A 23,765-nucleotide genomic window follows, 5' to 3' on the forward strand; every position below is an offset into this window, starting at 1 on the left:
GGGTGAGACCCATGGAATATCTTAGATGGCCACTCACAGGCTTTTAAGACCCCAGACACTACTCACCAAGGTAGAATGTAGAACATTTTCTTTATAAACTGTGTTATGCCAATTGAGCTAGATGTTCTCCGAGACCATGGTCCCCACAGCCCTCAGTCTAGCAGTTCGGTCCCTCAGGGAGTTTGGATGTGTCTATGGAGCTTCCATGACCTGACTTAGGCACATTCTTAACTGGTCTCTGCCAGTTTGCTCATCTGTAAAATGAGTATAAGTGTGTTCCCTCAAAGGGTGCTGCTGAGGATTAACAGAGGCAGAACGTGTAAAAGCACATAAACTGAAACCTAAAGGCCAGGCAGCATCTGACAATGCAGGATAAGGAAGAGGAGCATTTTAGGGAGAGGAACCAGCAAAGACGAAGGTCCATAAGCAGGAATAGGTAAGGACGCAGTTGGGGAATGGTTTGGCTGGAGCCAGGCCTGAGGGTAAAAGTCACACTGAGGCTGGAAAGGGGCTGAAGGGAGCTACTGTGAGGCTTTGGGCATCAATGTTTTAGTAACAGGCTTTTTCAAAAAACTAGCATCCCAGTACTCAATACAATGGGTTGGAGGGAAAAGGAGAGATTGGTGAGATGTTAGAAAGCCACTATAATAATTGAGGATTTTTATTTTTTCGACTTTCTCTATTGCCTTAACTGAAAGGCCACCTTTCAATGCCACCAACCCTACAAGACTGGAAGCTTCAATAGACAGAGAACCTTTCACCATAGCCAGGGGTGGATTAACCAGTAAGCAAGGTAAGCACAGGCTTAATTGTGTTTACTTACTAATCGTAGTGCACAATTTCACTAGGGGGCATTTTATAATCTAAATCAAACAGAGCTGTATGATGTGAAAACCAAAAGCAAAAAAGAACAAAAGTTAACACAATTTCCCCGACATCCACTTCCTAGAAGCTCAGAAAAAGATTATTAACATTAATTTTTCCATCTTGAATGTTAGGAACTAACATGAAGGTGAAAAGTCTGGCCCCTTCCCATGCCTACTTCTAGAGTCGTTCAGGGAGAGAAGCACCCACTGTTGCCACGGAGACAAGGACCTGCAGTTTTTGGAGATAAGCTAACTTCCTGACAATTCAGGCTGCCTCTGGGTGCAGCTGGATGGTTCTAAGAGGGGTGAGTCAGGCTGCACTAGAGGACAAAGCAGGGTGGAAAGCGTGGGGTGCGCAGGGAAGGTTAGGACTGCCTAGGATTGGACACTATACTTTTCTGGTTCTCCTTCTTCCTTTCTGAAAGGCGCTAGGTGGCCTCCCCCAGAATTTTATTCCAGCCATGAGCTCTAGTCCACAGGTCCAAACGCCAGTCAGACATTTCTTCTTGGAAGACCCACCTGGCAAGACCTGCACCAACTTTTGGTTACCCAAGGGGAAACGTCTTTATTCTGACTCTAGTCCCCCTTTCTTCTATCTCCCCCTTCTCAACCTGACCAGTTAGTGAGTAGGCTTCAAAAGTCTCTCTCACATTCATCTTGGCATCGTAATTAAAATTGTAGTGGCCCTGAGGTTAATTTGGGTTCAAATTTAGGCCCCATATGCAGCTGTGTGAACTTAGGCAAGGTTTCTCAGCCATCCTGAGCTTCCGTTTCTTCTTCTGCACATTGAGAGAAAACAAGAGTCCCTACCTTACAGTGTTCCTATGAGGATTAAATGAGTTAAATCACATAAAACACACGCACAGTGCCTGCATGCATAAGCACTGAGTGTAGCTATTATTCCCACTGATTCTTCTCCACTCCAGGCCATCACAACCTTCAGCCAGGACACTTGAAGCATCAACAGCCTCTAGACTTGTCACCAACTATCTGGGCCCTCCCATAAACATGCTGACATTTCAATAATCTACTTTCACAATGTTCCTCGCCTAGTCAAAAGCCATCAGGTTTTCCACTGCCTATCAATTACATTCAGCTGCCCTAGCATAATAGCGTACTCCGTTCTCTCCTAAGACTCAAATGTGAGCCAGAGCCCCCATGATTTGTCCCAATCTCTCTCCCAAGTACTTCCCAGCTCAAACTCTAACTGGTCTCTCTTTTTACCTGCACTTTTGTCCCATCTCAAATGCTCTCTTCCTTACTTGCCTTCAGCCCACTCAAAAATTTCAGGCATCCAATGAAGCCCAGCCTTTCTTTTCTTTCACATAAAATTAACCAATTTAAAGTGAACAATTCAGTGTGCACTCACAATGTTGTGCAGCTACCACCTCTATCTAGTTCCAAAACATATTCACTGCTCAAAAGGAAACCCTGTACCCACTAAGCAGTTACTCCCCATTCCTCCTGCCCCCAGACCCTGGCAACCACCAGTCTGTTTTCTGTCTTTATGGGTTTACCTATTCTGGTATTTCATAGGAATGGAACTGTACACTATGTGACCTTTTGTTGAAACCCTAACCACTGTACCTGTGCATGTGATCTGTTTTGGGGAAACAGGGTTTTCTTTGCAGATGTTATCAGTTAGGTTAATGAGGTCATACTCGAGTAGGGTGGGTCCTAATCCCTTCTGAGTGAGGAAGAATGGCTACGTGCCAGACAGTTGCAAGCCAAGAAATACTCGGGGCTACCAGAAGCTAGAAGGGACAAGGAAGGATCTTCTCTTACAGCGGACAGAAAGAGAACATGGTTCTGCTGACACACTGAATTCGTATTCCTAGCCTCCGAGGATGGATTACACCTCAACATAAAGAAAAGAAAAATCCTTACAACTGGACAAATAAGCAACATCATGATACATGGAGAAAAGAATGAAGCTGTCAAGGATTTCATTTTACTTGGATCCACAATCAACACCCATGGAAGCAGCAGTCAGGAAATCAAAAGACGCATTGCATTGGGCAATCTGCTGCAAAAGACCTCTTTAAAGTGTTGAAAAGCAAAGATGTCACCTTGAAGACTAAGGTGCACCTGCCCCAAGCCATGGTATTTTCAATCGCATCATATGCATGTGAAAGCTGGACAATGAATAAGGAAGACCAAAGAAGAATTGACGCCTTCAAATCATGGTGTTGGCGAAGAATAATGAATATACCATGGACTGCCAAAAGAATGAACAGGTCTGTCTTGGAAGAAGTACAACCAGAATGCTCCTTAGAAGCGAGGATGGCGAGACTATGTCTTACATACTTTGGACATGTTGTCAGGAGGGATCAGTCCCTGGAGAAGGACATCATGCTTGGTAAAGTACAGGGTCAGTGAAAAAGAGGAAGACCCTCAACGAGATGGACTGACACAGTGGCTGCAACAATGGGCACAAGCATAACAACAATTGTGAGCATGGCGCAGGACCGGGCAGTGTTTCATTCTGTTGTACATAGGGTTACTATAAGTCAGAACCAACTCGACAGCACCTAACAACAACAAACAAAGCCTCCAAGGAGCCTTGGTGGTACAGTGGTTAAGCGCTTGATTGCTAACCAAAAGGTCAGCAGTTCGAATCCACCAGCTACTCCATAAAGATTTACAGCCTTGGAAACCCTATGGGGCAGTTCTACTCTGTCCTTAGAATCACTATGAGTCGGAATCGACTTGACATCAATGGGTTTTTCCAGGTTAGTCTCCAAAACTGTGAGGTAATCCATTTCTTTTCTTTAAAGCCACCCACTTTGTGGTATTTTGTTATGGCAGCCCTAGGAAACTAAGAGAGGGCACTGGTAGTTCACTAGTAGAATTCATGCCTTCCATGTAGGAGACCTGAGTTCAATTCCCAGCCAATGCACCATATGCACAGCCACCACTTGTCTGTCAGGGGAGGCTCGTGTGTTACTATGATGCACAACAAGTTTCAGCAGAGCTTCTAGACTAAGACAAACTAGGAATAAAGGCCCGCCGATCTACTTCCAAAAATCAGCCAATGAAAACCCTATTGATCACAACAGTCTAATCACAACCGATCATGGGGATGGCACAGAACTGGGCAGCATTTCATTCTGTTGTGCATGGGGTTGCCATTAGTCAGGGAACAACTGGTCAGCAGCTAACAAAAACAAGAAACTAAGACATAGGTATTAACCACAATTTGTTTATCCATTCATCCTTGATGGACATTTGTGTTGTTTCCACCTTTTGGCTACTGTAAATAGTGCTGCTAGGCACATTCGTGTATATGTACCTTTGGGTACATACCTAGGAGTAGAATTGCTGGGCATATGGTAATTCTATGTTAACTTTCTGAGAAACCACTAACTGTTTTCCATAGCAGCTGAACCATTTAACTTTTCCACAACAATGTACAAGAGTTCCCAATTTCTTCACATCTTTGCCAATATTTGTTATTTTCCATTTTTTTAAATTATAGCTGTCCTAGTGGGTGTAAACTAGTACCTCATTATGGTTTTGATTTGTTTTTAATGACTAATGATGTTGAGTATCTTTTCATGTGCTTGTTGGCTATTTGTATATCTTCTTTGGTGAAATGTCTATTCAAGTCTTTTCTCATTTTTTAATTGGGTTGTTTGTCTATTTGTTGTTGAGCTATAAGAGTTCTTTATATAAGAAAGACCATTATCAGATATATGATTGCAAATATTTTCACTTTCCTGATAATGTCATTGATGAAGTCCAATTTATCTATTTTTTCTTTTGTTGCTTGTGCTTTTGGTGTCATATCAAAGACTCCACTGCTAAATTCAAGGTCATAAAGATTTAGCCCTATGGTTCCTAAGAGTTTTATAGCTTTGGCTCTTATATTTAAGTCACTGATTCATTTTGAATAATTTTCATATATGGTGTAAAGTAAGGTTCAACTTCATTCTTTTGCATGTGGATATTCAGTTGTCCCAACACCATTTGTTGAAGAGACTCTTCTTTCCCCATTGAGTGGTCTTTGCACCCTTGTCAAAAATCAATTAGAGGCCTAGCCTTTCTTAAATATTTCAGTCCCACAGGCATCTATTTCTTCTTCCTTTAAACTTTTTATAAAAACTATTTCATATCACTCATTTGGCTTTTCCTATCTGTGGACCTGCCTTCGATGACATCTTTCCTTACCTGCAAGCAACCTAAGGACAGAGTCCAGGAGCAAGACAGGACAGTAGCAGATCCGGGGAAGAATGTGGTTTGCAGAGATTGGTGGACTCCTGGGGGAAGCTATAAGGCTTGTGAGAGTATATCTAACCTAGCCTTATTTCTCTATCCCTAAAATGCCAAGAAGGAGCCAAAAATTGTGCAATGAATCCTCTCTACCCTCAGGCAGGGGGACTATTGGTAGAGGCAGGACATGCAGGGAACTGGCTGCAGCCTGCTCTTCCATCTTCAGCCCGTGGGCTGAGGACTGCTTTACCTCCACCACCAGACAGACACCTACACACAGGGCACTCCAGCAATCAGATCTGAGCCCCAATAAGCCTAGAAAAGGGGATTCAGCAGTTATAGAGAGAATCATTCTGAAAAATCGGAACTCACACCCAGCAAAAGAAAGTTGCTGGAGGAGACAGACAATACCATTTATAATATATACATATATAATAAAAGCACTTAAAGAAATTCAAGTCCAGTACAAGAGACTTTCTGGTAATAAAAAAATTACTTCTGTTTAGATGTGAAAATGGTATTGTGGTTATGTTTTTTGTTATTTTCCAGTTTTGTTTCTTAAAGAACTTCTTTTTAGAGATATATAATGAATTATTTAACTGAATTATTTATGGATAAAAATATATGATATCTGAGATCTGCTTCAAAATAATCTAGGGTGGGGGTAGGAAAGTGGGTAGAGGTATAGAGGAACAAGATTGGCCACAGGTTGATGATTGTTGAAATTAGATGATAGGGGTTCACTATACTATTTTCTGTACTTTCATATATATTCAGAAGATTTTATGATTAAAAGTTAAAAACTTAAAACACAACTTTTTGACTAAGTAAGTTAGAAGAATTGAAAAAAGGATGGCCACTGTTGAGATCCAATTTAGTGGCCTAGAGATCAAGTGGTAGTAATATGTCAAAGTTCTGGAAAGAAATAATTTTTAAAAAGAAAGAGAAAGAATGAGAGGAAAGATAAGAAATTTACGGAATAAATCTAGGAGAACCTAATATATGAATAACAGGAGTTCCAGAAGAAGAAAAAGAAACAAGGAAGAAAAATAATGAGCTGACAAGAGTCCTGAAACTGCTTATCAAAATACCACCAGGTATAATCTGGACTGACAAGGAAAAACACTACCAGGCATATCCTGGTAAAATCACTGGCTAAAATTTCTAAACTCTAAAGATAAAATGTTACATGCTTCCAAGTGAAAAGAGCTAGCTACTACTTCCTACAAAGCAAAATCAGAAAAAGACTGGCATCAGACTTCTCATCTGCAACAATAGAAGGTAGAACACCGAGGAACACTATCTATTAGGCTGAGAGAAAAAGAAGTGATCCAAAAAAAATCCCGTATCTATAGTGAAGATATCATTTATATGTGAAGAAGACTTTTTAAGAAAACTACTAGCTTTATACTATTCTAGTAATAAAAATAGAGAAAATATTCTATTCACAATTGTGACAAAATTTATAAATTACTCAAAATTAACTGAACCATAAAGACACAGAACCTACATGAAGGAAGGTTTAAATGGAAGAAAGAAATTAATCTTAAAAAAAACAAAACAAAAAAAAAAAAAAACCCACCAACTAGGCTTATATATCCAATTTAAGGGCAGAAGAGACTGTCTTAATAAGGACTAGAAACTAAGAAGCTTCAGAAAGAAGTACACATATTAGACTAAATATATATTTAAATAGCAAAAGATACCATGAGAAAAGTCAGTGGACAAATGATAGACTTGGAAAAAAATACTTTCACTGCAGATTATTACTTATACCATGCAAAGAACTCTTAAAAACTAGCAAGAAAAAGACATACAACACAGTGGAAAAATGCATACAGAATATGCACAGGCAATTCTATCTGATTTTATGTAAAAGATGCTCAAATTTGCTAGTAGTCAGGAAAAATGAAATTAACTTTATTCTCATCAGACTGGCAAACATTTAAAAGGTTGATAACTACTATTATCAACTGCTAAAAAATGTGAATTGCTATCATTTTTGAAAAGCAAACTGACAAATTCTTAACAAGAAAAATACATATACTCTTTGACCTAATAATCCCACTGCTGATTGTTATTACTGTTGTAATCTGAATGCTTGGAAATATAACCACTAGATGTAAGGATACATGTAAAGTATTGTAGAATTGTCCGTATCAAAAACAAACCTATTGCCATTGATTCCAACTCACAGCATCCCTATAGGACAGGATAGCATTGCCCCATAGGGTTTCCAAGGCTGTAATCTTTATGGAAGCAGACTGTCACATCTTTCTCCCATGGAGCGGCTGATGTGTTCAAACAGCCAACCTTTGGATTAGCAGCTGAGCGCTTAACCACTGCACCACCGGGACTCCTTTAGAATTGTCCATAGTGCAAAATACTAGAAATAAAGTAAATGTCCACCTATAGGGGAATGGTTAAATAAAATGTGGTACATCCTACCCGCAGAATATCTTGTAGCTGCTAAAAAGACTGAGTTAGTGCTCCACCAGTAGATTTGAAAAAATTTCCACAACATGAGGATGTTAAGATCAAGTGGTACCACTGTTTTGTTGAACAAAAACATTTGTGGTGACATTTGAAAATGCAATATGAATAAAACTGCATCTTCTGCCTATTCAGTTTCCAGCCAGCTTGATAACAATGTTCCTTACGGGTTGAGGGGTGTTATGGATTGAATTGTGTCCTCCCAAAATTATTTGTTGTAAATCCTCACCCTTATACCAGTGGATGTAATCCCCCTTGGGAATAGAGATTTCATTGTTATGTTAATGAGACCATGTCAGTGTAAAGTGTGTTTTAAACTAATCACTTTTTGAGCTATAAAAGCGCAGATAAGCACAGTTAGGGGACGACAGGTGCCAGGCTCTACATGAATATCACCAAGGAACCAAGGAACAGAAGTTGAAAAGAGACAAGGACCTTCCCCCAGAGCCAACAGAGACAGAAAGCTTTCCCCTAGAGCCGGCACCCTGAATTCAGACTTCTAGCCTCCTAAACTGTGAGAAAATAAATTTCTGTTCGGTAAAGCCACCCACTTGTGGTATATCTGTTATAGCAGCACTAGAAAACTAAGACAAGGGTTTTGAAGGATCTCGTCAGAAACAGTAATGAAGATCTGTCATGGCTGCTCTAGGCCAGAGGCGCACAGCAATGCCTTAGTTAATCGGCTTCCTTAGGGAATAACATATTCCTCATAAGTTATTTTTCCAGAAAGAACTTTTCCTGTTTGATGCCACAGTGTCTTGAATTTTGATGTTTTTTGATGGAAATCTTCCCTAAAATGTAGTATTCACCTAGCCTTCTTTTAAGCAGGAGATATTATGAATGTCCTTTCTAGTAGTACCAGGTAAAACAGTACAGTAGAGAGTTTTCACTTTTTCAATTACCTCCTTCAATACCTGGCTATTGGCTATCACTTCTAATATACCTTCTACCCATCCTTTGTAAGTTTGTGGCTTCCAATCATTTTCCTTTGGACTAGGAAGCTAGATAATCAAGTTTGTTAAGACCTATCCATTAAATGCCAGCCAATAAGGCTCTGAGTAAAGCCGGAAACGTAAAGGATGTGACTTTTGGACTGCTGCTTTGCTTTCAGAGGCCTTTCCTGAAATTTTCCAATGGGCTGCCTTCTGGATGGTGAGTGGGGCTATTACTGCAAAGCTGCACCTAGCACGTGCATGTAAGGTGTTAATCCTGTGAGTAGAGGCTTGCCCAAAAGACATACACAATAACTCAAAATGACCCACAAACACAGATGTGCAAGTAAGTTACTACAACCTCTCAAAGGACAACAGTCAACTAGTATCTCTGACAATTTAAATCAACAAAAGAGACGTAGTTCCATGATTGACATTGTGTTTAGGTGGTCCCACAATAAAGAAGGGTGATAATTTTCCTCAATGGATTCACTCATTCAACTGATATTCTGGGGTGCTTATTCCTTGCCAGACACCATATTAAAAACTAGAAACAAGACACAGTGCTTCCCTCAAATAATTTATGATCTCTCAAGTTTCAGGCATTCCCAAATCATCTGTGATTTTTTTGCCATATCCCAATGCCATCTGTACTATTACTTGATATCTTAATTGACTAGCCAAATCATTTCTATTTTCCACATTACACAAATATATAATATTAAAATAAAAATGGTTTCTCTGTTAACCATTTAACTTACCTGGAATATCACTAAGCTATGACGCTTGGGAGACAGATGTAGTGAGACCACATTACTGATCTATACTACCATTAAAGTCCAACGACTAGAGTCCTATGAAGAGCTGGTCATATCTCCAAGCTGACCTCTCCCTTACAGGGACTTGCAGACACAGGATATGAGACACCTACCTACAGAGAGACATCTGGATTCATACCAACACACCTAATGGGGATGACCATGCTCAAGGAAGTGGAACAATACATGTAATTTACTGATGGGCTGGTAATCATTAAGGATAATGACTGATGTGGAGCTTTGGACAAGTGTCTAGTAGAATGACATAAACAAAGAGAAAACTATACTTAAACCTATCTCGATGCTGACATTGTTTTGTTCATATGAAGCTAAAGAAAATATTTCTGTATGTAGTCATTTTCATATCAGTCAACAAACTGACCTCCTTATTATGTAAATAAAGCAATGACTAAATAGCTCTTGGTGGCAGAGAGGAGACACTAGGGAGATCATAAACTATTCACAGGTCCAGAATTCTCTTTGAATCTGAAAAGTCATGATAATGAGAAAGGAAGCACTGGCCAAGGTCAGGCTCAGTTTGAATCATGTGCTAAAGGTCACACCAAAAAGAGCTAAAGACTGGCTCCTGCTGCAACATGCCCTTTGGAGACAGGAACAACCAAATTAAGTCAGTCATATAGCAAGCCATACCAGGACAAGGCAGGCATGCTTACAGGTACCTGGAAGCCAAGCAGAAGCAAGAATTTCATATAATGGAGTCTGCATGGACAAGATAGAGAAAGAGGCCAAATGAAGAGGTGAAAGTTAATAAGCATAAATGTAAGGGCTTGCTCCTGGGCACAAAAAACTGACAACACAAATACAAGGACGGTATAAGGAAGATGTAGCCAAACAGTAGAACATGCAGGCAAGACTTTATCTTAAAGAGTCCAGAATATGAGGAGGCTGACAAAAGAGCAAACCTAATCTAAGAATTTGTACAGTCCATAGGAAGGGAAACAGGATGCACTGGGTGTGAAAGGCAGAAGAGATGTGCAGAATCGCCACGCTACACCTGACTAAAAAGACGTGGGCATCTCTCTGCTTAAGAGAAATCCAGAAAACAAAGGCCTCTCTCCTGGCTTCAGGCGAGGGGCTCTTAGTCACACTGGGAGTGGGGGTGAGCCACTGAATACTGCGGTTTGAGGAAGTACCCTTGGTCTTTCCCCAGGCTGCCCAAAGATCCAGGCCAAATGTTGTGAGGGCTTTTGTGTTGATGTCAAGCTTCATCACCAAAGGGATAATATTTAGACCAAAGGAAGGGGATAAGCAGCTTTCCTCTAGGTGAGAAACCTGAACTGATTTTTCATTCTGAGTACCGCACTTCAGAAGGATATGACATTGTCAGAGGAACCTGATTCACCTGGAGATCCTACATGATGCTGGCTGAAAGGAGGCTATAATTCTCAATAGAGACAGCTATAATATGACCACAGACCTCCACAGCACTTCCAGAACTAGAAGCAGAACCTCTATCCACAGGCTGCCCAGCAGTCACTGTTCAAGGTGAATTCAACAAATCACTTTGTGTTTGCTTCAGAAATATTCTCTCAGGAATGAGTTACACTGGTTTAAGAGGTATACCATGGTAGTGAGGAATCTAGTTTCTTTGAAACTGAGGATTTTTTAAAATTCATTAAGGCTACTTGGAGAGATGAGACTACATATCTTAGCTATTAAAAAAGATGCAAGAAAACAGCTAATGATAAAATAAGCAAACTGCTGACACAAAACATTTAATAGTTAAAGGAAACACAACAGGGCTAAGTTGGGACACAAGCTAACAGAGCTCACATGCTATGACAGACAATGTCCCCCATAGCGGGTAATCAGTACATTAGGGAAGGTTGCAAGCATATGACTAATCAAGACTAGAGTATTTCTAAAATGAGAGGTTAGAATATTTTTTTCTGACAAATATAGGAAAACTCCAACACAAGTTCACTATTTTTTTAAACAAATTCTTGAGGTCTGAGCCAGTCTAAGGAAAACATTTCACCTCAAATAACCAAGAACGGTAAGTTACATTTAAACTACGTTGGCTTCATTTAAACAATACATCTGGGACCCTTAGTGCTTTAATAGTTTAATAGTTTGAACTCATATCTGGGTTTTGCCTATCTTTTAAAAAGTCAGTTCAGCTAAATCCAAAAACTATGAAGCTTTAAAGTCAAATCATACAAGATAGTTAACAATGCATCAAAGCTCTTTTTTAAAATATATATATACTATGCAATAGCTAGGAAAGTGGCAGCATTGAAAACTTGAAGTTTTAAAACTAGTTAAGGGACAAAGAAATCCAAAACCAAACCTGTTGATGTCGAGTCAATTCTGACTCATAGCGACCCTACAGGGCAGAATAGAACCACCCCATAGGGTTTCCAAGGAGCGGCTGGTGGGTTTGAGCTGCCAACCTTTTGGTTAGCAGCTGAGCTCTTAACCACTGTGCCACCAGGGTTCCAGTTAAGGGACAAGTGGTTAAAAAATTAGGGGTTGGGTATAGGTGGCCCTGTTAGCAGATTTGGTCCCATTATCACTGCTGGCTTGGCCAGTGTTCTGTCCTTCTCAGCAAGTCAGCTGAATTTCTGAGTGACATGCTGAGGCCACTGCCATCTGTAATTCAAATCCAGTGAGCACCATCAGCGAGTGGCTCCAGTGTGAGCCTGGGATTCCACGCAAGAGCCCTGGCTCAGTCAGAAGGCCATTTCCTAGCATCTGGAGCAACATGGCTTCCTGGAAAATCCATTTTATTTGGTGTGCTCAAAGCTTTTAAACATAATGTGCTACTGATTTTCTTGGCATGTGTCACAGAGTACATCTATCTAGGCCTAAAAGCCACAGTAACCTCATTAACATTTCCATTAAACACAGTGCCTTTCCAGTGGCCAAAGCAGGTTCTCCACCAGCAGGCAGTACTAAGAATGTTCAAATATCAATTTTTAGTTTTTCAACTGACTATGAGCTGGAATCCTGCTGTTTGGAAAGCAGATGACAGATGCCTAGAAAATTAAAGTAGCAACGTGAAAATAGCTTTTCCTTAGCAACAAAGTTACCCACAACATTCCAGATATAGCAAATTCAGTTATTAATCTTAGAAGCAATCTGGAGTAAATTAAGAAAAATCTGTAGAGGAAACAATTGGATTTTATGTTTTCTTTTTACCTTACAAAGGATGGGACTTACCATTTTTCATATTTTCAAGTACTAAGGAATGAAAGATTTAAAAATTCCCCTTGTGTCTTTCCCATAGTTGAATGTGCTTATCATTACATAGCAGGGCTTCCATGCTAATGCCTCTGCTGTGCATTTATATTCTAGAGTGCAGAGAGATCTGTGAGTGCTCTGCTTGGCCTTTTTTATGGAACACAGAAGGGTCAGCTGACAGTATCCTGCACAATCCACATACCTCTAGTCTGGTTTCCTCCCATGCCACTTGGGAATGGGGCTCGAGGTATCGGTATAAATCAGCCCCAGACAAGGTTCTAGCTGCAGAACAGTGTATCATGTGGAAAACAAAGGACAAGAAAATCATAAAAAATCTGTAGAATCCATAATTGCCATGGCATCACCCCCTCAGGGTGCAGAGGTGCAGATAAGGGCTTTATCCATTAACTGGCTATGTCACAACATTGCAGGCCTCGGTTTCCCCTCCCATATGAGAGATCTGGATCAATTTGTCCAAGTTAGAATAAGCATTCACCAAGAAATTACTAACTGATACCACCTGACTTCTGGTGTTAGCGAGCCTGAATATCCTATAATTACTTAGAAAAATGGTCATGGTCTTTTTCCCATTATTTATCTTAAAACTTCTATACTCGAACCTGAGCAAAAAAAGAACATTTCAGTCACTCCAGAGGGTTTTCATATTAAGAATGATCACAATTCCAAGGGAAAAGACATAAAAAGACAGGACAGATCAGGGGTCCAGGCCAGGAAGGAAAGACCAGATGAAAAGGAGTATCTTTCAGAGAAGAGGAATATCTTTCTCTTTCTTTAGATGTCCCAAACTCCATTAAGAAAATACCTCTAGTCAAAGACTCTGGGACTCCAGAGCTTCAAAATAAGCCCAGGTAGGATTAATTCGAGGATATCTGAACTCACTCCTTGGTGTTGCTTCCTTTCAAAGGGTCACGTCAAACATGGTTATAGCTACTGCTAGGAAGCTTTCAAGTGAAACCAGTAATAATAGCAAGATAAAAGCTGGGTTATGGGAGTTCCAGACTAAGGCTAGGAGCAGAAATGTCTGGGAACAGGTCATCAGAGCTCTCATTTCTTTTGCTATTGACTCTTCTTATATATTCCACCTGTGACCAGCAACAAAGAGTAGTATTATCAGACTTCTGTTAATATGGTTACTGGGTCATCTTAATCTTCATGCAGCTAAAAATATAAAGCCTTTGATAGTCTTTAGCTAAAAGTCAGGTTCAACAGGTTTCCAGTGTAGAGAGAAGATTAAATATGTGAAGTATTAGAAGTGTTTCCAAAGAAAGGTGCAATGGATAAATCTCATTAAATCAAAATGGGTTTATTCTAAATAGCATCCATTCAAAGAAATATGTCTATGGCTTAGCTATTACAATGTTCTTTAAATAGTTAGCCCCAAATCAGCTAACTAGAAGTCAGTCTCTCTGGTTCTCTGCATCAAACTAAAACAGAGAGCCGAAGCGTTGGTGGTATAGTGGTTAGCATAGCTGCCTTCCAAACTAAAACAGAGTCAAGAAAACATTACTTGTCAATGGTATATTGATTTTAAAACTATTTTTTCTCTCTTATATAGACACTGATATTTAATAAAGATGCAACAGTCTCAAGTAATCAAAAGACAAAAGCCTATATAAATACTAAAGGAAATATGAGCCACATCTTCAATGCCCCTTACTACATCATGAATATATAGTTCCTGTTGCCCTGCCCCAACCCAAACCCTCTGTAGACAGAAAATATATGGTGGGTGGGGCACATTTGGGAAAAAAGGACTGAGGAAGCAGTTGGGAAAAAATAACTGCCTATATAGCTTGTAAATTTGAACATGAAAGAAGAAAAGAAGATGAAAACAGCATTTTCCCAATGGGGTTCCCTGGAATATTACTCCCAAGAGATGGTACATTTTAGAAAAGTTCCATGATCAAATATATGAGACAATTTGCATATTGTATCTTTTTTGGGTCTTCACGATGAACATTAGTAAATAACAGATTTGAAGAAGTCCCAGAATACACCAGTTTCTTTAAGTAAGCATTTTCAAACCTATCTGATTCAAAACAAGTATTCCTGTAAAATAGACATTAAAATCCCAAGGGACGCATGATTTATGGAGCACACTTTAGGAATGGTGGTTTAGGGGAATAAATTCTAGGGACAGATTCCTGAGCAGGGCAAACCTGTCTACAGAAAGCTCTTCCTTCAGCTTAAACAAGCAACCAACTTTATTCCGATCTTGTCTGAAATATTAACTCCCTTTATCATCTTAAATTCTAATTAGACCATCTAAAAAAGCATCTTCCAGAGGAGCTCAAATTATTAGGCATCCATGCTTTCAGGTATATCAATGTATTATTAGTGCTACTATATACTGGCAGAGTGCTTTACAGTTTTCAAAAGCATTTTCATTTACACATACACACACAAACATACCCTCCCTTCAAGCTATATAATAAGTGGTACAGTCAAGACTAAACCCCAAAACACCGAAGACACAAGGAAAGTATTAACCTAAAGGCAGAAAGGGCCACATAGACCAGAGATGTCATCAGCCCAAGACCAGAAGAACTGGATGGTGCCCGGTTACCACCAATGACCGCCCTGACAGGGAACACAACAGAGAGTCACTGATGGAACGAGGGAAGGGTGGGATACAGAACTCAAATTCTAGTAAAAAGACCAGACTTAATGGTCTGACTGAGACTGGAGGAATCCCAGAAAGCTTGGACCCAGACTCTGTCAACCTAGAACTAAAACAATTCCTGAGGCCAACTCTTCAGACAAAGATTGGACTACATTGTGGGACATAAAATGATACTCGTGAAGAGTGTGCTTCTTGGCTCAAGTAAATACATGAGACTAAATGGGCAGCTTCTGTCTGGAGATGAGATGAGAAGGCAGAGAGGGTTAGGAGCTGGTTGAATGGACACCGGAAATCGGGTGGAAAGGAGGAGTGTGCTGTCACAGTACAGGGAGAGCAATTAAGGTCACTTAACAATGTATGTATAAATTTTTGTATGAAAGACTAACTTGAATTGTAAACTTTCACTTAAACTACAACAATAAAAACAAACAAAAAAAGACTAAACCCCAGATTGACTGACTCTAGACTAGTATCTTTTCTACCAGTAAAAAGGCTTCAATAGACTGCATAACACATTTCAAGTTACAAACACCTGACTTACAAACTTCTACGAGACAACATGACCAAATTGTGCCAAACAATAGTTGTGGGGGGAACCCCTCAGATTTTTATACAGAAACTGTTCATATCAATCAAATTATATGTTTTTGCTAGACTAAGGGAGATTCAATTGATTTTACCATTTACAAATTTTCTCACAACCACAGAGTAGACAAAAGGATTAAAAAAAAAAAAAAAAAAGCCCATGTAAAGAGATTATCCATTTTCTAATGATCTCATTTTTCACACTACAGAAATCTTCCATATGTAAGTGACCTAGACTTGGGTTATAAAGGAAACAGGACTCAGCAAAGCTTTCATATCTTAAGTGCTCATTTGGCATCACTTCTAAAAATACCATTAAAACAGAAAGAATGAGTACAGGTGCCCTGTTTTGCCCTTATTGTGTTTAAATACTTTAAACTGTTCCAGTTCTTCATAGAAACACTGTTCAAACACTGTTCAAAGGAACATAAGTAAAACTTAATTCTAACTTTCTACTCAATTTCAAGTTCAAAATCATTTTATTATTAGAGAAAAGATATGGGTAAAAACACCTCTTTCTAAACTAAAGGAAAAAAAAACCTCAAATCCTTTAAATGGAAAATGTATCCAGATACTTACATCTAGAAAAGGAACTTGAGGGGTGTGTGTATGTGTGTGTGCGTGTGTTGGTTAGCATCCAACCAAAATCAGCATGTCGGTAGACTGGCACCTATGTTGATTTTTTTTTTTATTTTTTAAGTTTCAACTTCAACTATTTCACTACCCTTATTAAAGATTCTTAGTGCAACTGAGTAGGCACTTGAAAAGAAAAAAAAAGCCAAAAATTAGTGTTGGACATATGGTTAGGCAACAGCACCATTCAAATAGACCATGCTCAGTAATAATACAAATCAACATTTGTATAGTCTAATAACTTTTCAAAGCACTTCTTTATCTGTCATATTCTATCTCTGCAATAAACTGAGGTTTAGGCTGGTGTTCTTACTACCATGTGACAATGAAATCAAGCCTCTGAAAGTTTAAGTAACTTGCCAAGGGTCACACTGTGATTGGGAACAGAGCTCGGAGTAGGCGCAGATCTTCCAATTCCTAAGCCAGTACTCTTTTTCCCATTGCAGTGATTACTGGGGAAGTGGGGGCATGGGTGGGCATGGGGTGTACTCCCCCAGATACTGATGGTCACACTGCATAAGCACCCCACCCCCATGAGTGTTCTAAGGAGCCTCTCTTACCAATGAGAGTGTATCAGATCTCTCAGGTATGCTAGCAGAAGAAACACCAAGAACTGCTGCACTGGGTAGCATACAACCTTGACACTGTCAAGGCAGGGACAACTTACCAATTGGCCAAAAACTGGTGAACACTGGCCATAAAATATGTATGATGTAAGCCTGAAAGGATTTATTTCCAGATGTTATAGTTTTTCCTTGGGAGTAAAAACTGAGGCATGAGTTGCATCTGTGCCATTTATAATAATAATGTTCTGTAACAAAGGTGACTATGACACTAAAAATGCCAAACATTTCCACTTAATGTATAATCCAGTGGAGCTGTACTGGCTCACACTGATTTGAAAAAAATTTCTACATGAAGACTTAACATAAAAATAAAAAGCAAAACAATTGTAAGAAGAGTAGAAAAATTTCAAAACATTTTGTCAATGTTCAAAATGACCTACATCATAGTAGAAAATCCTGATAACAAATTCCAGCCTGCTCCATGGAGTGTATGTTCCTGAAAAGTTATCTGAAATGTTGAAACATACATGAAATTCACTACGGAACCTACAATCTAACTCAGAGGTTCCTAACCTCGGTCTGTGGAAAAAGGATTTTATGGAAGAAGTAGGTTTTGAAGGAACGTTAGACCCTGGGTGAACAGCAAGGCTCTGGAAGGGAGTCTCATGAGAAGAGTCAGTGCTGCCCTCAACTGATGAGCATCTTGAGGAAGTCTTCAAACCTCTCCTAGATTCTCCTTTGCTGGCTGGACCACATAATGCCTAAGACTAAGTCCAACTTTAGTGTACTGTAAGTATCAAAACTTCTTGATATTCTAAACAGAAAAGCCTAAATTTCTTCATGACTCAAGCGAGTGTTCTTAACTCAACAGAAAAAGAAAGCTGTGCAAAGTACCCTGTGATGGACAGCTGGATATGACAAAGGTTGGTATGTGAGCTTCACATCTGGCCACCTCTCAAACAATCAGCACTGATTCAATAAGTCACTCATTCATTCATTCAAAAATAAGTAATTAATACATGCCCACTATGTGTCAGGTATTGGGGATATAGTAGCTAACATGAAAAACACAGCCATTGCCCTCATGGATCATATAGTCTAACAGGGTAGATGGACATTAAACAAAGCATTATTTCATTCCAGTGACATTAAATGCCACGATGGAATGGTAAATGGTATTATGACAATGACTGATGGGGAAGGTATAAGCTCCACTGAAAGATAAAGGCTTCCTACAAATGTCACGATCAAGCTTCGGCCTAAAGGAAAAGTGGGTATCAGCCAGGCAGAGGGAACAGTATGTATAATAACCCCTAAGAAATAGAGACGTAGGCTAGTTGTTGCTGGCTCAAGATGAGTACGGGAAAAGAGAGAGTTAAGACAGAAGAAGTAGGTAGTACCTGAAGGGTCAGGTAGGCAGTATTAAATATTTTGACCTTTATCCTAAGGGCAGTAGAACATAAAATATTTAAAGGAGGAGAAAAGCATGATTCAAATTATTATTTTAAAAGATCATTCTGGTTACTCTGTAAAGAATTGGAGAGACTCTAGATGGCCTGGTGAGAGATTAGCGTAACTCACTATAGTATCCATGAACAGCCTTCCATGGTCACTTTCAGTCCTTGTTCTCCCAAATATAACCCTGATTTATTTTACACATTTCCTGAGTGTCTACCATGTGCCAAGCACTCCCATTCAAGCCCTTGGGCATAGATGATAGAGTCAAGTTCATGGGAACTCTATAAGGAACCACCAGCAGAAGCCACTTCCACCTGTTAGTCCTCCCATGGCTAGGCATGCCACAGCAAAAAGTTGTTGATATGTAGATTTATCAGCCCCCTGTAACTCTTGGGGAACCCTAATTACAACTATAGCAACAGTCAGAAGTCTGCCCCAAAAGCCTGTGCTGCTTCGGGCTTTTGACTTTGAAGAGCACAGGTTAAAAAAGTAGGCTCCTCTCCCTAAAATGAACTCAGTGAAATTATAAAGGATAAATGCAGTGTTTCCCCCTCTCATTGGCGTTAATGTGCAATAGATCCTCTTACTGCAGCCTTGAAGGTTGCACATTAAAATACTTCTTCCTTTGTTCTAAAATTGATTGTGATAATGGCTGCACAACTCTGCGAATATACTAAAAACCACTGAATTGTATGCTTTAGATGGGTGAATTTTATGGTATGTGAATTATATCTCAATAAAGCTGTTACAAAAAAAATACCTCTTCCTTAATGACATTATACATAAGTGAAATGACAGAGACGAAAGGATCAACTGTTCCTATATATGTGCATACTGACATATTTTTTACATTCATAGGCAAGCCAAAAAGTCTCTAAGATGGTGAGAAGAAATCATATCTATAAAGGTTATATTTTTCCCATAAACCACTCCATCTAAAATATTAGCCAAAGAGCAGAAATAATAATAATAAACAAACATACAAACTCTCAAAAAGATGTCTTTTTTGAGAAAAAGTTGGCTGGATACAAAGGAAATACACCAATTTCCTCTTCATGTTGAGTTTACCCAGGAAAGGTACAACCTGAAAGCACGCACCTCAAATAGCCCAGAACTTCATGGATCCAGACAATGAATCATCCGACCTGAAGGTTACTCTGCAGGTGGTGCTCCACCACTCTCAGCATGGGGTAAACAGTGAAAGGGGCAAGGGCTGTAAACAGGAAGCCAGTGGCCAGGAAGCAAGTTCCAGCCAGCCTTTAGTTTCCTGTCATCACAGCAGAGAGGTGGCTTCCCTGGACCTTTCTTCTCATGAAGAAACTATAAAATGCCATCTACAGTTTTTAAAAAATTCACTGATTCCATTGAATTTACAATAATGCAGACAGCAAATGAGGCTCCTTTGAACAAAAAGGAAATAAAGCTATTTAAAATAGTCACAGTCTAGGTTTAAAGGCAAGTCTAGGGTAATATGAGAAAGAAGGAGGGAATAAGCATAGTATCTTGGAATTTGCAACAGTGAGGAAAGAGGGTTGTAGGCAGAGGGGAACGTCTGCCCCTGACTTTAAGGATAGCTTTAAGGTTTCAAAACCTTAGCTATGAGACCATTGCTAAAGTCCTGAAGGGATTATCAAGAAAGAAGGGTGCGCCTAACCATGGAAATTCCCTTAAGAGGGTGGTGAACAAAGCCCCTGTGAAAGAAAGTCAATACTTAAGGAAATACTAATGTGCTGATATATAATGGGAGCTCTCTGGAAAACTCAAATTTAAGCTTTGGGAGAAAGATGAATAAAAATAAAACTATGAATGAACCTGAAAATCACATGTAACTATGAAGGGTGCGGTTAAGAGAGACTCAAAATGCTGAAGACAACAAAAACGGTATTGTTAGCTATGCTCAAAACAAGAAGAAAACAAGAAGGGGACAGAGTTGTGGTTTGGGGAAGGGAGTGCAATGTTCTCAGAAAAACAGTGAAAATGGAACCCAACTCAAGATGAAAGCTGGCTTCCATTTCTCATAATAAAGAGAATGGTCTCCATATTGGTCAGGGCAAACGAAGATCATGAAGAAGAAACTGGGCCTGGGAGGAGCCGGGGGAGAGTAGGGACTCAGCCATTTCTAATCATTTCCAATTCCCCACTAAGGTGACTCTCATTCCAAAGTACTGGAGGACCCATAGTTCCCTTTTTGATACCACATGGATGGAGGTAGCATTCTTGTGACAAAAGCAGCAGCCCCACCACACACGTGCACTGTGTGTTACACTGCAAACCCGATAAACAAGCTGGTGCCATGGAGTTGATTCCAACTCACAGCGAATCTAAAGGGCAGAGTAGAACTGCCCCAACAGGGTTTCCAAGGAGTGGCTGGTGGATTTGAACTGCTAACCTTTTGGTTAGCAGCCAAGCTCTTAACTGTGGCACCAGGGTTGCGTGTTACACTGCATGCACAGTTTTCTTGTGTAGTATCTATTCTGGGTCTTCCCAACGATCCTGTGGGATACTACTACCTTCATTATACACTGAAGCTCAGAATTTCAGTGACCTGCCCAAGTACACATAGTCCATGGGGAACAGGACCAGATCTAGACCCAGGCCATCTGACTCTGGACCAGTGCTCTTTTCACTACCCAGTGTACCTTGTCACTACCATCTTTAGCAAAGTAACTGATAAAATTCAAGCGGTAATATTAATGACATCAATATTAAGTGCAATTGTAGCAAGATGAATATTATCACCCAGCAACTGCTGGTTAACATCTATCCAACCGTCATAGGTCTCTGGCTGTTCAATCCTCAGATCCTATTTAATCTTTAGACTATACCTCAGGAGAAGTTAGAGATGAAGACCCTGGTTCCTCATTAAGTAACTTCCTTAGGGTCACCAATGAGTGGAACAGCAGAGGTTTAAATGTACTGGAATCTGTTCTGGCTCCAAAGTCCATACTCTTTCCACTATACCTGGTTACTACCCTAAATGTTTATCTCAGATAACAGGAGTCCCTGTGTGGTGCAAATGGTTAAGTGCTAGACTACTAACTGAAAGGCTGGTGGTTGAAACCCACCCAGAGGCACCTTGAAAATAAGGCCTGGCAATACGCTTCCAAAACGTCACAGCCTTGAAAATCCTATGGCGCAGTCCTACTCTGCACACTTTGGGTCACCATGCATCGGAATCAACTCGACAGCAACCAACGACAATAACAAGGTATGGTTACCCCATCAAGTCGATTCCGACTCATAGTGACCCTATAGGACAGAGTAGAACTGCCCCATATGGTTTCCAAGGAGCTCTTTAACCACTGAGACACCAGGGCTCCAAACCTAAATGTAGTGGGCAAGAAAATAGTCAGTGGCTTTCCTGAGCCCTGAGAAGTTTGATGTCCCAATCATATTTTCATAGCATCGCCTACGATGATGCTAAAAAAAGTGGCTAATGCCAGTTCTCTCTTTTTTCCCTAGTTCTAGATTTTGTGGGGAGAAATATTGAGGGCTTAACCACAGAAGTAGGGATAAGGACTGAGAGTAGAGGAAAGTGAAAAACGAATTGTATCTGAGTTCACTGATCAAAGGACTCAAAGACTACTGTGATCCCTGGAGCAAGCAGGCCTATAGGTTGGTAGGATGAAGGCAAAGGAAAGATAGAAGCATGGGGAAATGGAGCCCTCCCCTAGGTTCTCTTTCATCATCTCTAGGATCTAACTCCTGCACAATCATTAGTTGTACCTTCAGAGGGGAACAAAGAAAGCTATTTGCATACAGATGAAAACAAGAGGTTCCTCAAGTTAAGTAAATTGCCTGGGGTCACCAGTGATGGGTGCAATCCCATTGCCTTTGGTTGAGTTGATTCCAACTCAAAGCACCCTACAGGACAGTAGAATTGCCCCGCATGATTTCCAAGGCTATAAATCTTTATAGAAGCAGACTGCCACATCTTTCTACCATGGAGCACTGGTGGGTTCCAACTGCTGACCTTTGGGTTAGCAGCCGAGCCTTAACCACTGCACCACCAGGGCTCCTGTAATGGGTGCAATAGCAGTATAAAAGTAATGGAATCTGGTGTATCAGATTCTCAAATGTACAGGCACAAGCAAGACCACCAGCAACAGCAGCAGTAAAGAAAGCTCTCCAAGTAGCACTATTTTTTAATTCAACAAATGTTTACTGAGCGCCTACTACTGTATATATCTCTATATCAAACAATAGGTAAGCACTGGCCATCAAGCAGAGAATGAGACAGAAACCATGCCTGTCTTCATGGAGTATGCAGACTGTAAGGCTGTAAGACTGATACAAAAGGGGATACTTAGGATGTTAAAAGGAACCTCGGTGGTGCAGTATTCAAGCACTCAGCTGCTAGTCAAAAGGTTGGCGGTTTGAACCCACCAGCTGCTTCACTGGAGAAGAATGTGGCAGTCTGCTTCACTAAAGATTCCAGCCTTGGAAACCCTATGGGGCAGTTCTACTCTGACCTACAGGGTCAGTAGAAGTCAAAATCAACACAGCAATGGGTTCAGGATGTTACGAGTGCCTGAAAACCAGGAATGGAGTTGAATCTTATCAATTCTCTGAGTCTCCATTAATTCAAAGAGTGTTTCAAAACTCTGGGGAAATTTTATTTTACTCATTTTAATTAAAAAACAAAAACAAGCCAACGACTACCTCCAGCACTTACTTTTAAGTAAGGGCTCAGTAATGTAGGAAATAGAATGTTTACTCTAAGCACTGGCTCTTGGAACTTAGTCAGATACATGTGTTAATGAAAACAGTCTTGCTGAATGTGAAAAATCCACTGCCAATGGAAACTTTCAACTCCTAAGAAATTTAAGTCTTCTACACAAAATTAGTCAAAGTCAACTATAGACAGTATAGGTGAAACTTCAGAATAGGACATAGTGACTACTTCATTATTCCAGCTCAGTACATGCTCCAAGAACTCCCTTTGCTGGAAGCATTGATAGTCGCTGTACAATTGCAAAGGCAAGTGTTCAAGACTTGGTGTTATTCTCCTACTTGCTCTTTTATCTATTAGTATAGGTCCCAGATCATAGCTCTTACCATCTTCCATTCCCCCAAGCTTCCAAATAGTGGCAGAGCCAGGGTTTAAGGGATTTAAAACACTTCTCTGTCCACAAAACCAACTGAGCACACCAACTCCCAACCAGTTCCACCTCTTGCCCCCTCTATAGATCAGGGGTAGCACACTCAAAAACCTCCAGGGACCAGGTAGGTACCAGCAATGTGCAAAGTGGCAGGTAATAAAAACATACGGATGGTGTGCAGCAGAGCTAAGGGAGCTGGAGAGGGGATTGGAGAGGACAGCAGCTATTTGACTCCAACTATTCCTGCCATGG

General features: G+C 40.2%; 1 protein-coding gene across 6 annotated transcripts in view; it reads right to left on the minus strand.

The window, feature by feature from the left end:
• The window catches only part of CPEB3 (cytoplasmic polyadenylation element binding protein 3), a 221,316-nt gene that overhangs the window by 3,846 nt on the left and 193,705 nt on the right, over positions 1–23,765 (minus strand). The gene's annotated exons all lie outside the window — the stretch shown is intronic.

The sequence above is a fragment of the Trichechus manatus genome, unplaced genomic scaffold (assembly GCF_000243295.1).
Source record: "Trichechus manatus latirostris isolate Lorelei unplaced genomic scaffold, TriManLat1.0 scaffold00007, whole genome shotgun sequence".
Taxonomy (NCBI): Eukaryota; Metazoa; Chordata; class Mammalia; order Sirenia; family Trichechidae; genus Trichechus; species Trichechus manatus.